General features: G+C 37.5%; 1 pseudogene; it reads left to right on the top strand.

Annotated features, from left to right (window-relative positions):
* The first annotated feature begins 11,735 nt into the window (after positions 1–11,735).
* LOC143653028 (D-aminoacyl-tRNA deacylase 2 pseudogene) lies at positions 11,736–12,459 on the top strand (annotated as a pseudogene).
* The last annotated feature ends 3,365 nt before the right edge of the window (positions 12,460–15,824 follow it).

Genomic DNA, 15,824 nt, shown 5'->3' with positions numbered 1-15,824 from the left:
TGATTATATAGAAGAAATATGAAATGCAAATAATGGCAAGGAGATGACAATTTTATTATAATTCCCAAAGTGTTATATATCTAAAAGTTGAAAGAAAAAAATGAAAAAAAAATTTTTACTAAATTAATATAAAAATGAAATATCTCTGAATAAACTAATGATATCTAATAAGATGAAAATTCCACTTAAAGTAGCATCAAAAGTTAAATACGCTACATATAAATATTTATGTACCAAGGAATGTATAGAGAATGTAGAAGAAGACAACTTATCTATGTAAAATAAAAAGCCAAATTTTCTTGGCTAATAATTTTCAAAAGCTATAATTCATCACAAAGTTAAATTTAAAAATACAGTGTTAACCAACTTTATTCATTTTTAATTTTAGAAGTTGGTATTAAAGTTTATTTGGTAAAATAAAATTAATATAAATAGAATCCTTTTGGAAATTAAGAGAAATTAAAAGAAATATTCTTATCATATATGAAATGAATTATTAAATTATACTGAACACATAATAAAATCATAGCTACTCCTTATAGAAATACTCGATAATTATTGAACAAAGTGGCTAGATCAGAAATGGATCGGCAGAATATGATTGAGTTTCCAGATATTAGTTGTAAAATGTATATGGAACTCTAATCTAAAAATACTACACTAAATCAGTTGGTTACATTTTCTAAAATTTACATAAGAAGTTGTGTTGATGATACTGGCCAGCATTTTGAGACACAGAAGGCTGACATGCTACCTCATTTCTTACTCCTAAGTAATTCAAGATATATCAGTAAATCAGGCAGACAAATTGAAACCTGAAAAGTACTACAAAATAATATGGATGACTCTAGAAAAGAATATCTAATATATCATGATATTAGAAGGCCTTTCTACATATGCCATCAAATCTTAAGGCCATAAATTAAAAGACTTTTGAAGTTGATTATATAACACTTAAAGTGTATTTAAGGTCAAAATAAATCTGAAAAAATCCAATAGATAAGAAAAAGAGGGAGAATAATTCCATTGCATACTTGCATTATTTTAATTAAAGGCAGTCATAAACATCACATTTAGAAAAATATGAGCAATCACACTCCTAGGGAAAGGCATTCGAGACAAATAAATGGCATTTTTTTTTACCCATCACACTGATCATAATTAAGGAAGCTGACTGCAACTGTGCTAGTGAATTGAGAGGGAATTAGCTAATCTCATGACCTAATGCTTTGAGGAGGATAGTTGCAAAGTCTTTGAAAGATAATTTGTCAAAATATGTGTAAATTTAGAATGAACAGAAACTTTTATTCAGCATGGGCAATATTAGAGGTTCATACTTGGCATACACTGACCCAGACTGATGGATAGATAGGTGGAAAGAGAGCTGAAGGTTTTAATACCCTGTCATACATGTGTGCTCCAACACACATGCATAAAGATATTTACTGAAGCTTTGTCAGCACTGGAGAAAAAAGTCTAAGATAGTAGTGAACATTTTTTAACAAAACACAAGATGTAAAACCATTTTATAAGGAAAGTATTCAATTTTTAATACATGCAGATTTATGCACTTTTTCCTTTAGCAATTCAGAAGATAATCTACTGGTAATTGGAATGAGTGAGGGAGAAATTTTACTTTTTAATTTATATCTTTCCCTACTATTTGATTTTTTAAAACATAAATCACTGTTTTCCTTCTTTTTCTCTCTACTGCTACCATGCACACAATGCTGGTCTTCTTCCCTCATGGCTACTTGAGCTCCCTGCCACAGCTGCTCTCAGATGTGCCTATTCTCTACCATGCCCACAGAATATGGTCCAACAGTGGCTCTTTCAATCTACTGAAGCACTGAGGGTTATCTGAAAGGCAAACTCAGCAAACTCACCAGGAATGAGGAAGATAACAAAAAGTTCAGGCAAAGGCTTTATTTTAGGGAGAAACAGAGCCACTTGGGCAGCATTTCAAGATCAAGAGAGAAATGGCTGCCCCGAAGTGGTGGGGGATAGAGTTTTTAAGTCTTAGGGTTAGGGAGTTGGGAAGCAAGAGTACGGCAGGTCTCCATTGGCTGGTTGGGGGCAAAGTCACAAGTTGGCAGCTTTCCATTGGTAAGGTTTGAAATTTAAATGCTGCCTTAGGCAACAGCAGGGTTGTAAACGCAGGAGGATACATGGTGAATAGGGAGAATTTACACAAGAATGCATTTGTCAGAGAGTGGAGGCTGAGTAATGGGAGGTTATAAGAGCAGCTGATGGAGGGTGTTCTAGTTTGCTAGCTGACAGAATGCAATATACCAGAAACAAAATGTCTTTTAAAAAGGTGAATTTAATAAGATGCTAGTTCTAAGGCCGAAAAAGTGTCCCAATTAAAACAAGTCTATAGAAATTTCCAATCTAAAGCATCCAGGAAAGATACCTTGGTTCAAGAAGGCCAATGAAGTTCAGGGTTTCTCTCTCAAGTGGAAGGGCACAGGTAAACACAGTCAGTTTTTCTCTCTCATCTGGAAAGGAACATGGTGAACATGGTTAGGGTTCCTCTCTGATCTGGAAGGGAACATGGCGAACATGGCATCATCTGCTAGCTTCTTCTCCTGGCTTCCTGTTTCATGAAGCTCCCTGGGAGGCATGTTCCTTCTTCATCTCCAAAGGTCACTGGCTGGTAGACTCTGCTTCTTGTGGCTATGTCACTCTGCTCTGCTCTCTCTGAATCTCTTTCTTTCTCCAAAATGTTTCTTCTTTTATAGGACTCCAGAAACTAATCAAGACCCACCCAAATGGGTGGAGACATGCTTCCACCTAATCCAGTTTAACAACAACTCTTGATCAAATCACATCTCCAGGGAGATGATCTAATTACAGTTTCAAACATACAATACTGAATAGGGATTAGAAGAAATGGCTGCCTTTACAAAATGGGATTAGAATTAAAACATGGCTTGAAGTTCTTACTATGTTTGCCATGTGCCTTCTCACTTAAGAGAGAAACCCTGAACTTCATCGGCCTTCTTGAACCAAGGTATCTTTCCCTGGATGGATGCCTTTGATTGGACATTCTATAGACTTGCTTTAACTGGGACATTTTCTCAGCCTTAGAACTATAAACAAGCAACTTATTAAATTCCCCTTTTAAAAAGCCATTCTGTTACTTGTATAATGCATTCTGGCAGCTAGCAAACTAGAACAACATACATCATTTCAAACCAGCACAGAGGGTGAAGGAAACGCTGGGCTGGCATGGTTTGGGGGTGAGAGAGGCTTTCTGAAATATTTGCCAGGAGTAGATTAAATCCAGGGGGTAAGGGGTTCTGTCCTCCAGGCCTAACAATATCAAGGGGGCTGGGAGAGTCAGAGTCTGATAGTGTATGTCATTGGTAACGTGGTAACAAAATGTTCATAGAAGCCTCAGTAGTTTCTCCCCTATCTGAAGTTTTCTTGTGGCTCTCCACATTATGGGAACTGAAAATCTGCAGGTCTCATCTGCACATTTTTGCTGGGTGTTCATTCAGGAACTACTCTGATTTGAATATTAAAACTTTCCACTTCGCAGAGCTAAAAATGATTGTCAAGTTTTACCCAGCTAGCAGAAATTCTGGATACACAAATTCAAATTTGGACAATTTATCTCTAAACTTCTGCTATGTTTAAGGAAAGATATCTATTTTACTTGAGTCCATTTTTAAAAAAAACATTTCCTTAATTTGTTGGTTTAAGGAAATCCAAACTACACCTTTTTGGAAATTGCTGATCGAGTTACAGAATCTTCACTAACTCAGTATTTTTTCCGGACAGCTCGTGTATCCTGTTTATATCCTGCAATATCCGAAAAAGTTTTCTGATAAACCACTTATTAATTAAACCATAATATTAATAGGGTTAATTAAATAACTATGATTTTTTGAAAGTTATATTTCCACTAAGATGATATTCCCCAATGTTCTTCAGAAGAAAATATCTATAAAATACTGGCAGAAAACCCTTTGTTTATATGATTGAATAATTTGATTAAATCAAATTATGCTACCAAGTGATACATACTAGTGATGCCATGCACATTAGAAACAGCATCAGATTTTTCTGGCTGAAATCATTTTTAGGGAACAAATTTTAAGATTGTCTAAAATATATCTCTAGGAAACCAATGTTAAACATTTATGTTTTATTGCTATATATGAAAATAATTGGTTTGAAAAAAGACAAGTATTTTGTGATTCCAAGATAAAGAAATTCTCTGTTAAACAGAGCTTTACCCATTATATTTCTGATTTGCTATTTTTGGGGCAAGCCATTTTGGGGTAAGATAAAATTTTAAAAATGACTTCCAGTTTTTTGATCAAGATTATAAATCAACATTACACATTTCATCCACCCATCTTTCAAGTTACCAATGAAGAAAGCTTCAGTTTAGTGCTAGAATTCAGGGCCATATGCGTGACAGAAAGTGTGAAGACAATTTACATGGTGTAATTCAAAAGAGTACACTTTTTAACAAAGGACAGCCAGATAATGATCCATTGTATTCTAAGGCACATCTCAAGTCATAATTAATGCTGATGAGGATAGGCCAAGGTTTCCAATAAGTAGCCAGTCTCAATTCATCTTGATCCCCTGTGAAAATTCACTTATTGTAGTGAAAGAAAGTACAGACCATACTGGAAATTTCTAGTGTACCTAAAATGCTTAGGCTTCTGTATTCAAATCTAATTAATGGTATCTCATTTTCTGATTTAGGATAAAGCAAAAGTACTCAAGGAAATGTGATACTGAAGTAAGTCTGAATATATAGGTTAAGGGAGTACAATACATAATACAGGAATAGATTCACACATAAGTGACTTGGTAGGTTTTCAATAATGGTGTCAAAAGAGGAAAAGATAACATTTTTTCACAAATGCTGTTGGAACAATAGTGTATTCATTTGGGGAAAAATAGAAAAAAAAACTTTATCATTACTTCAAACAAATGTTTTGAAAGATCATGGACTTATATGTGAAAGCTAAAATTGCAAATTATCTAGAAGAAAATAAAGGTTTGAAAATACAGTAGTCAAAGATTATTTTTTGACATACAACACAAGAAGAACAAGATATAAAACAAAAAGTAATGATAAATTGAGCTTAATTAAAACTAAAAAATGACAATACTGCCTGTAGTGTTTTGTTTTTTTAAATAGTGATTTCGAAGTAGGGAAAACTCTGAATACTCACAAGAAAACACCAAAGCCTCTGAGAAGTGAACAAACTTTTTATTGCCCTGCAGACTTAGAGGACTTTTGTCTGAAGTCTAAGTTCGGAATATTCTTTCTCTTCTGATTATATAGGCTAGCAAGAGGGGCAGGAGTTACTATGGAAATGGACAGGGACAGTGCTATGAGCTCTGGCTCTTAACTGATTTCTTTTGTCAAGAACGCAGGCAGGGATCGGCTCTCACCTCCTTGAGTCCGGCCGAGAGAACAAGACAGTCCGCAGCCAGTCTAAGCCCTGGGTCCTCTGTCCCTGAGGCACTCCGCTCACTTAGAAATGCGACGCAGAGCCGGCCAGCGGAAGGAAAGTTTGGCAACAGGAGTTGCCCGGAGCCACGACAGAAACCAGACACACAGCGTACCCCATTCCGGAACGGCTGGACTGGCTAAGAAACTCCACTGTGGTGAGGTCCCCGAGAGGCGCGTGCTTCCCCGGGCTGAGGCGACTGGCAGCCTGAGCCCCTCCCTCCCTCCTTCCCGGGCCAGCTGGGAGCTTTGGATCGGGTTCCACAAGCTGCAGCGACCGGAGGCCCTTCCACACACGCGGCTTCCCGGGCCGGCTAGAAACCTTGGATCGACGGTTCCCCAACTGCAGCAGCCCTCCCACATGTGGCTTCCCGGGCCGGCTGGGAGCTTTGGAGTGGCGGTTCCCCAAGCCGCGGCGGCTGGCGACCCTCCCCCACACACGGCTTCCCAGGCTGGCTGGGAGCCTCGGAACAGCGATTCCCCAAGCCGCGGCGGCTGGTGACCCTCCCCCACGCACGGCTTCCTGGGCCAGTGAATGCAGCCCCTTCCACACATGCAGCTTCATGGGCCGGCTGGGACCATCGGAACAGTGGTTCCCCAAGCCACGGTGGCTGGTGACCCTCCCCCACAGGTGACTTCCAGGAGGGAAAGAAAAGAGTCTCCAACAGTAGTAGAGACTGAGCTCAACCTAACACCAATAGTGGCATTATGGAACAACTTCTGACTACTAAAAATAGGCCCTCAGCTCTGGCGAAACTGATCAAGGCAGAAGTCGCCAATTGGGCTAACTGAAAAGAGGAAAGGGGACGAGACAGAGTCTTTTGCGGGTTTCTATGGAGGCTTCATTGCCTCTGGGCTCAGCGCTGGGATTACATAGATTACAACTGCCCCAAACACAGAAACAGGCTGCTTTTTGGGGCTCTCTACCACCTGAACCTTCCCCGCGGGAAGGGTGAAATGCAACTCAGGTGGAATCCCTCTCTAAAGGAATTCAGATCCCAGGACATCACAATTTGAAGCCATTAAAACCAACCTACAACCTTTCCTCTGTCTTCACCACACACCCAGCAGCGAGAGTCTTCCAAAGTTAAAGGAGCAAAAACATCTTTTACTGGTGGGACCCGCAGACAGACAAGACCCATGTACTGGGCAGGATAAGAAAAACAGAGCCCAGAGACTTCACAGGAAAGTCTTTCAACCTGCTGGATCCCACACTCAGGGAAATCTGATTAAATGCCCAGGTGCCAGCAAAAAATAACAAATCACACCAGGAAAATTGAAGATATGGCCCAGTCAAAGGAACAAATCAATTGCTCAAATGAGATACAGGAGCTGAGACAACTAATTCTGAATATATACACATAAATGGAAAACCTCTTCAAAAACCAAATCAATAAATTGAGGGAGGACATGAAGAAGGCGTGGGATCAAAAAAAGAAGAAATGGAAAGTCTGAAAAAACAAATTACAGAACTTATGGGAGTGAAGGACACAGTAGAAAAGATGGAAAAAACAATGGATACCTACAATGGTAGATTTAAAGAGACATAAGCTAGAATTAGTGAACTGGAGGATGGAACATCTGAAATCCAAAAAGAAACAGAAACTATAGGGAAAAGAATGGAAAAATTTGAGCAGGGGCTCAGGGAATTGAATGATAATATGAAGCACACAAATACACGTGTTGTGGGTGTCCCAGAAGGAAAAGAGAAGGGAAAAGGAGGAGAAAAACTAATGGAAGGAATTATCACTGAAAATTTCCCAACTCTTATGAAAGACCTAAAATTACAGATCCTAGAAGTGCAGCGCACCCCAAAGAGAATAGATCCAAATAGGCGTTCTCCAAGACACTTACTAGTTAGAATGTCAGAGGTCAAAGAGAAAGAGAGGATCTTGAAAGCATCAAGAGAAAAACAATCCATCACATACAAGGAAAACCCAATAAGACTATGTGCAGATTTCTCAGCAGAAACCATGGAAGCTAGAAGACAGTGGGAAGATATATTTAAATTACTAAAAGAGAAAAACTGCTAACCAAGACTTCTATATCCAGCGAAATTGTCCTTCAAAAATGAGGGAGAAATTGAAACATTCTCAGACAAAAAGTCACTGAGAGAATTTGTGACCAAGAGACCAGCTCTGCAAGAAATACTAAAGGGAGCACTAGAGTCAGATACGAAAAGACAGAAGAGAGAGGTATGGAGAAGAGTGTAGAAAGAAGGAAAATCAGATATGATATATATAATACAAAAGGCAAAATGGTAGAGGAGAGTATTACCCAAACAATAATAACACTAAATGTTAATGGACTGAATTTCCCAATCAAAAGGCATAGACTGGAAGAATGGATTAAAAAACAGGATCCTTCTATATGCTGTCTACAGGAAGCACATCTTAGACCCAAAGATAAACATAGGTTGAAAGTGAAAGGTTGGGAAAAGATATTTCATGCAAATAACAACCAGAAAAGAGCAGGAGTAGCTATACTAATATCCAACAAATTAGACTTCAAACGTAAAACAGTTAAAATAGACAAAAAAGGATACTATCTACTAATAAAAGGAACAATTAAACAAGAAGACATAACAATCATAAATACCTATGCACCGAATCAAAATGCCCCAAAATATATGAGGAATACACTGCAAACACTGAAAAGGGAAATAAACACATATACCATAATAGCTGGAGACTTCAATTCGCCACTCTCATCAATGGACAGAACATATAGACAGAGGATCAATAAAGAAACAGAGAACTTGAATATTACAATAAATGAGCTAGACTTAACAGACATTTATAGGACATTACACCCCACAACAGCGGGATACACCTTTTTCTCAAGTGCTCATAGACCATTCTCAAAGATAGACCATATTCTGGGTCACAAAGCAAGTCTTAACAAATTTAAAAAGATTGAAATCATACACAACACTTTCTCAGATCATAAAGGAATGAAGTTGGAAATCAATAATAGGCAGAGTGCCAGAAAATCCACAAATATGTGGAGACTCAACAACACACTCTTAAACAACGACTGTGTCAAGGAAGAAATTACAAGAGAAAGTAGTAAATATCTCGAGGCAAATGAAAATGAAAACACAACATATCAAAACCTATGGGACGGAGCAAAGGCAGTACTAAGAGGGAAATTTATTGCCCTAAATGCCTATATCAGAAAAGAAGAAAACACAAAAATTCAGGAATTAACTGTCCAATGGAAGAACTGGATAAAGAACAGCAAACTGACCCCAAAGCAAGCAAAAGGAAAGAAATAACAAAGATTAGAGCAGAAATAAATGAAATTGAAAACATGAAAACAATAGAGAGAATCAAGAAGACCAGAAGTTGGTTCTATGAGAAAATCAACAAGATTGATGGGCCCTTAGCAAGATTGACAAAAAGAAGAAGAGAGAGGATGCAAATAAATAAGATCAGAAATGGAAGAGGAGACATAACCACTGACCCCACAGAAATAAAGGAGGTAATAACAGGATACTATGAACAACTTTATACTAATAAATAAAACAATTTAGATGAAATGGATGGGTTCCTGGAAAAGCATGAACAACCAACTTTGACTCAAGAAGAAATACATGACCTGAACAAACCAATCAGAAGTAAAGAAATTGAATCAGTCATTCAAAAGCTTCCCAAAAAGAAAAGTCCAGGACCAGATGGCTTCACATGTGAATTCTACCAAACATTCCAGAAAGAATTAGTACCAACTCTCCTCAATCTCTTAAAAAAAATCGAAGTGAAGGGAAAGCTACCTAATTCATTCTATGAAGCCAACATTACCTTCATACCAAAACCAGGCAAAGGTATTACAGAAAATGAAAACTACAGACCAATCTCTCTAATGAATATAGATGCAAAAATTCTCAACAAAATTCTAGCAAATCGAATCCAGCAACACATTAAAAGAATTATACATCACGACCAAGTAGGATTCATCCCAGGTATGCAAGGATGGTTCAACATAAGAAAATCAATTAATGTAATACACCATATCAACAAATCAAAGCAGAAAAATCACATGATCATCTCAATTGATGCAGAGAAGGCATTTGACAAGATTCAACATCCTTTCCTGTTGAACACACTTCAAAAGATAGGAATACAAGGGAACTTCCTTAAAATGATAGAGGGAATATATGAAAAACCCACAGCTAATATCATCCTCAATGGGGAAAAATTGAAAACTTTCCCCCTAAGATCAGGAACAAGACAAGGATGTCCATTATCACCACTATTATTCAACATCATGTTGGAGGTTCTAGCCAGAGCGATTAGACAAGAAAAAGAAATACAAGGCATCAAAATTGGAAAGGAAGAAGTAAAACTATCACTGTTTCAGACGATATGATACTATACGTCGAAAACCTGGAAAAATCCACAACAAAACTGCTAGAGCTAATAAATGAGTACAGCAAAGTAGCAGGTTACAAGATCAACATTCAAAAATCTGTAGTGTTTCTATACACTAGCAATGAACAAGTTGAAGGGGAAATCAAGAAACGAATTCCATTTACAATTGCAACTAAAAGAATAAAGTACTTAGGAATAAATTTAACTAAAGAGACAAAAGACCTATACAAAGAAAACTACAAAAAACTGATAAACGAAATCACAGAAGACCTAAATAGATGGAAGGGCATACCATGTTCATGGATTGGAAGACTAAATATAGTTAAGATGTCAATCCTACCTAAATTGATTTACAGATTCAATGCAATACCAATCAAAATCCCAACAACTTATTTTTCAGAAATAGAAAAACCAATAAGCAAATTAATCTGGAAGGGCAGGGTGCCCCGAATTGCTAAAAGTATCTTGAGGAAAAAAACGAAAGTGAAGGTCTCAAGCTGCTGGACTTTAAGGCATATTATGAAGCCACAGTGGTCAAAACAGCATGGTATTGGCATAAAGATAGATATATTGACCAATGGAATCGAACAGAGTGCTCAGATATAGACCCTCTCATCTATGGACATTTGATCTTTGATAAGGCAGTCAAGCTATTTCACCTGGGACAGAACAGTCTCTTCAATAAATGGTGCCTAGAGAACTGGATATCCATATGCAAAAGAATGAAAGAGGACCCGTATCTCACACCCTATACAAAAGTTAATTCAAAATGGATCAAAGATCTAAACATTAGGCCTAAGACCATAAAACAGTTAGAGGAAAATGTAGGGAGATATCTTATGAAACTTACAATTGAGGGTGGTTTTATGGACCTTAAACCTAAAGCAAGAGCACCGAAGAAAGAAATAAATAAATGGGAGCTCCTCAAAATTAAGCACTTTTGTGCATCAAAGAACTTCATCAAGAAAGTAGAAAGACAGCCTACACAATGGGAGACAATATTTGGAAACGACATATCAGATAAAGGTCTAGTATCCAGAATTTATAAACAGATTGTTCAACTCAACAACAAAAAGACAGCCAACCCAATTACAAAATGGAAAAAAGACTTGAACAGACACCTCTCAGAAGAGGAAATACAAATGGCCAAAAGGCACATGAAGAGATGCTCAATGTCCCTGGCCATTAGAGAAATGCAAATCAAAACCACAATGAGATATCATCTCACACCCACCAGAATGGCCATTATCAACAAAACAGAAAATGACAAGTGCTGGACAGGATGCGGAGAAAGAGGCACATTTATCCACTGTTGGTGGGAATGTCAAATGTTGCAACCACTGTGGAAGGCCATTTGGCAGTTCCTCAAAAAACTGAATAAAGAATTGCCATACGACCCAGCAATACCATTGCTAGGTATCTACTCAAAGGACTTAAGGGCAAAGACACAAACGGACATTTGCACACCAATGTTTATAGCAGCGTTATTTACAATTGCAAAGAGATGGAAACAGCCAGAATGTCCATCAACAGAAGAGGGGCTAAACAAACTGTGGTATATACATACGATGGAATATTATGCAGCTTTAAGACAGAATAAACTTATGAAGCATGTAATAACATGGATGGACCTAGAGAACATTATGCTGAGTGAGTCTAGCCCAAAACTAAAGGACAAATACTGTATGGTCCCACTGATATGAACCGACATTTGAGAATTAACTTGGAATATGTCATTGGTAACAGAGACCAGCAGGAGTTATTAACAGGGTAAGATAATGGGTAATTGGAGCTGAAGGGATACAGACTGTGCAACAGGACTAGATACAAAAACTCAAAAATGGACAGCACAGAAAAAGCCGGAAGCTGCGCGGGCTCGAGCCATGGCTGAGGGTGTTGGGGCCCCCCAGGCCCAGGCGCTCCTGCAACAGTGCCTCCACGCCCGACTGCAAGTACGCCCCGCGGAGGGGATCGCCGTGTCCCGGTGGGTGGAGGTCCAGAGAGGATTAGTGATCTACGTGTGCTTTTTCAAGGGAGCTGATAGAGAACTCCTTCCCAAAATGGTTAATACATTGTTAAATGTGAAATTAAGTGAGACAGAAAATGGCAAGCACATTTCTATATTGGATCTACCCGGTGACATTCTTATCATCCCTCAAGCCACCCTTGGGGGGAAGTTAAAGGAAGAAACATGCAGTATCACTCTATCTGGAAAAGAAGAAGGATTAGAACTTTATTCCCAATTTGTGACTCTATGTGAACAAGAAGTAGCTGCTAACAGTAGGTGTGCTGAAGCTGGGCTTGTGGTGGAACATGGCACTTATGGGAACAGGCAAGTGTTGAAGCTGGATACAAATGGACCATACACACACCTAATTGAGTTTTGAAAAATTATAGTCAGTTTTTATAATTGTTTTCTAATATAAAATGATCTGAACTGAAATGAGATTTTCTTCCTCTTTATCTTGAAAACACTAACATTTCCAGAATCTGAAAATCCCAAATTCCCATACACACTCTGCAGCTTGCCAATGGGATGACCTTGCCAAAGTGACTTAAATTCTAGATTTTAGTCACCTATTATTCTGCTTTCCCCTGACCCTTCCATTCGAAAATTTGACAAGGGCTTTTGATTCACTTCACAGTCAAGAAAATGGAGAACTGTATTCAAAAGGTTTATGTATATTTGAAGTATTTTGCAATGAAGAGTTTTGTACAGTAAGGAAGAGGACATTTCTTACACCCTCAAATGTATGCAGTAAATGTAATGAAGACAACTACTTGTATTAAAAAAAATCCAGCACGAACTGACCATAACTGTCGATTTTGTTTAACTTTCAGTTTTCCATATTTTGAGTGAAAGATTATATGGTTTATCTGTAAAATTTTAATATAAAAATGTTATCATGTATTATAATATTACTTTCAGGATAGCTAAAAGTTTTAAATTATTTTAGGACTTTTTAGTTGAAATAGGAGCAAGGTGTAAGGGATTAAAAGTTGTTTTTATTTAACATAAGATAGGTTAACTTTCTGTTTTCAACTTTTTACCAATGGCAAATATTTCTCATTTTCTGTCTTTGGTTTTTAAAAGATACTGCTTCATGAAATTAGTGTTAATTGAAAAACTTTTTAGGAAGTTCCTTTTCTGTTGAATTAGATTGCTATAAAAGGAAGGAAAGGGGGAAGCATTGTACTGGAATTACTTGAAAACAAGTTGACTTGTTCAATTCCATATTATCTGCTTGATGATTTGGAGCCAGTGTCAATTTTTCTATTAGTGATATGATTGACATTACTGTTCAAATGCAAGAGAGGAAGATAGAAAATATAAGAAATCAAAGAATAAGCAAATCAATAAAAGGTAATATTCAATTTTTGCAAACACCTCTGTCCTGATTTTAAAAGATATTTTTAAAAGTAAAAACCAAAAAATGTTTCTAATTACCAAGATGTGAGACATTAACTTGAATAAACATTTTAAGTAGGACTGAAAAAAAAAAATGGACAGCGCAATAATACCTAATTGTAATGTAATTATGTTAAAACACTGAATGAAGCTGCATCTGAGCTATAGTTTTTTGTTTGTTTGTTTGTTTGTGTCTTTTGTTTTTTTTTCTTTTTCCTTTTCTTTTTTTATTCTTATTTTTTAATTTTTTCTCTATATTAACATTCTATATCTTTTTCTGTTGTTTTGCTAGTTCTTTTCCTAAATCGATGCAAATGTACTAAGAAATGATGATCATACATCTGTGTGATGATATTAAGAATTACTGATTGCATATGTAGAATGGAATGATTTCTAAATGTTGTGTTAGTTAATTCTTTTTTAATTAATAAAAAATTAAATTAAATTAAATTAAAAAAAAAGAATGCAGGCAGGCCTGGGGATGCCTAGACATGACTGGACAGATGCAGCAGACACTTTGTTTCACTATCTCTTTCAGAAAGCATGTTTTTACACATTCTTGAAAGTATACAAATTCATAAAGTCATTTTAGAAAGGAAATACAGTAATAATTCTGGGGCCACTCTTATGAATGACCTCAATTTCTAGGGAAAAAAATGATAAAATGCTGAGATCTGCTATATCTAGACTTGGGTGTAGAACTAGTTCCCATATGATTCACTAATTTTCTGGAAGTTTGGAATATTTCAAAGTAAAAATGTATGTATTGTGTATTATTAACTAGATTTTGAGAAATTGAACAAAGTGTTAGATTACCATCAACAAAATAAGTACATGCACAAATTTTTTAATTATTTTTAAAAATAATATTTGAAATAATCCAAAATCTACATATATAAAAATGTTGAATTATGTTTCATATGAGGTAAAATTTGTCTTCTTGAATTTATGCTTATAATTATGATTTGTAGGTAGAGCCTATTTATTGCAAGTCAATGAAAAATAACCTTGGTATACTCCACTCTTCCTAGGATGCATCTTATCATCGTCCTAAGAAACTTTCTAAGAAATTCAATTGCCAAGCCGGGTTCACTGCCCAATGTGCGCGAAAGACCCTGTGCCAATTTGAAAGTATTCTGAACTGCAGAAAAGCCAGGTTTTAATTTGATTCAATCTTGTGGAGGCAGCTATTTCTTTTAAACTAATTCAACACTGCAGGCTGAAAACTTTTCATTGGATTATATCCACGTAGGTGTGATGTGCCCAAAATGGACACTAGCCAGCCACTCTCACAGATTCCAGAATTTAGCAGAACCACTGATGGAGATGTAGACATGCATACAGAAAGAGCCTTGTCTAAGACTGATGCTATTAGAGGCATTAGTTAAGGGCTCTATGGTGAGTAAAAAGGGCTTCTACAAGGGACATAACTGAGACACCTATGAACAATGATATTGTAGGTTGCGATCTTTTTGATTAAGTTGTTTCCATGGAGATGTCAAACAAATAGATGCTGAAATAATGAGAGTAGGTTTAAGTAGCTGAGGGACCCCTGCTACCAAAACAACCTCATGGTCAAAGACAGCTCCCTGTCTTATTTTCTGGAATCATATTGCTGTCTAAAGATGGTGAGAGAAAAGTAATTCTCAGACTCTTTTATTTCTTTAAAACCCACCCAAAACACTTAGTGAATTAAAAGAATTAGAGAGAAATGTCTTCAGGAGGACTCTGGTCTCTAAGTCCCAACCACAAAACAGGAACCATGACTCAACAACTCTGCAGTCTCTAAATCAAAACAAGTAAGGATGCTGAGAGTCATTTACACTCTTCAATTCAAATCTCCATTCTCCTCTGCGGAGGGAATTGCTGTAAGGTATGTTGTGGGAACACAGGCTCAGGTACAACTGAGACACTCAGAAAATGACTGCTTTATTACTTACACCTCACCAAGGGCCAAAATAGTAGGGAAAGAGGTCCCTTATGATGGCTGGTCCTCCAGGGAGGCTGACGGACCTGGTCTGCTACAGTGAGAGTGTGTGGATGGCAGCTCCACTGGCTCTACTTTGGGTTGGAGAAGAGGGAAAAGTCCTTGCTGCTGGAAGGTAGGAGATTGATACATCCTAGAGGAGAGGGCTCTGCCACTCAGCAAAATGCCTATATCAAGCAAATTTTGCACACAGTTTCTGCCCTGGCAAGCAGCCTGTGGTAGTTAGATTCAGTTGTCAACTTGGCCAAGTGAAGGCACCTAGTTTTGTTGCTGCAGACATGAGCCAATGGTATGTGAACCTTATCTGTTGCTAATTACATCTACAGTCATCTAGGAGGCATGCCTGCTGCAATGAATGACATTTGACTTAATTGGCTGGTGCTTAAATGAGAGAGCGCAACTTAGCACAGCCTAAGCAGCTTAGCATACCTCATCTCAGCACTCGCAGCTCAGCCCAGGCCTTTGGAGATGCAGAAAGGAATCACCCTGGGGAAAGTTGTTGGAACCTAGAGGCCTGGAGAGAAGGCCAGCAGAGATTACCCTCAGCCTTCCCACATAAGAAAGAACCTCAGATGA

Source organism: Tamandua tetradactyla, chromosome 13, assembly GCF_023851605.1.
Source record: "Tamandua tetradactyla isolate mTamTet1 chromosome 13, mTamTet1.pri, whole genome shotgun sequence".
NCBI classification, from domain to species: Eukaryota; Metazoa; Chordata; class Mammalia; order Pilosa; family Myrmecophagidae; genus Tamandua; species Tamandua tetradactyla.
Note: the sequence above shows the minus strand (reverse complement) of the source record. Positions and strands in the feature narration are given on the sequence as shown.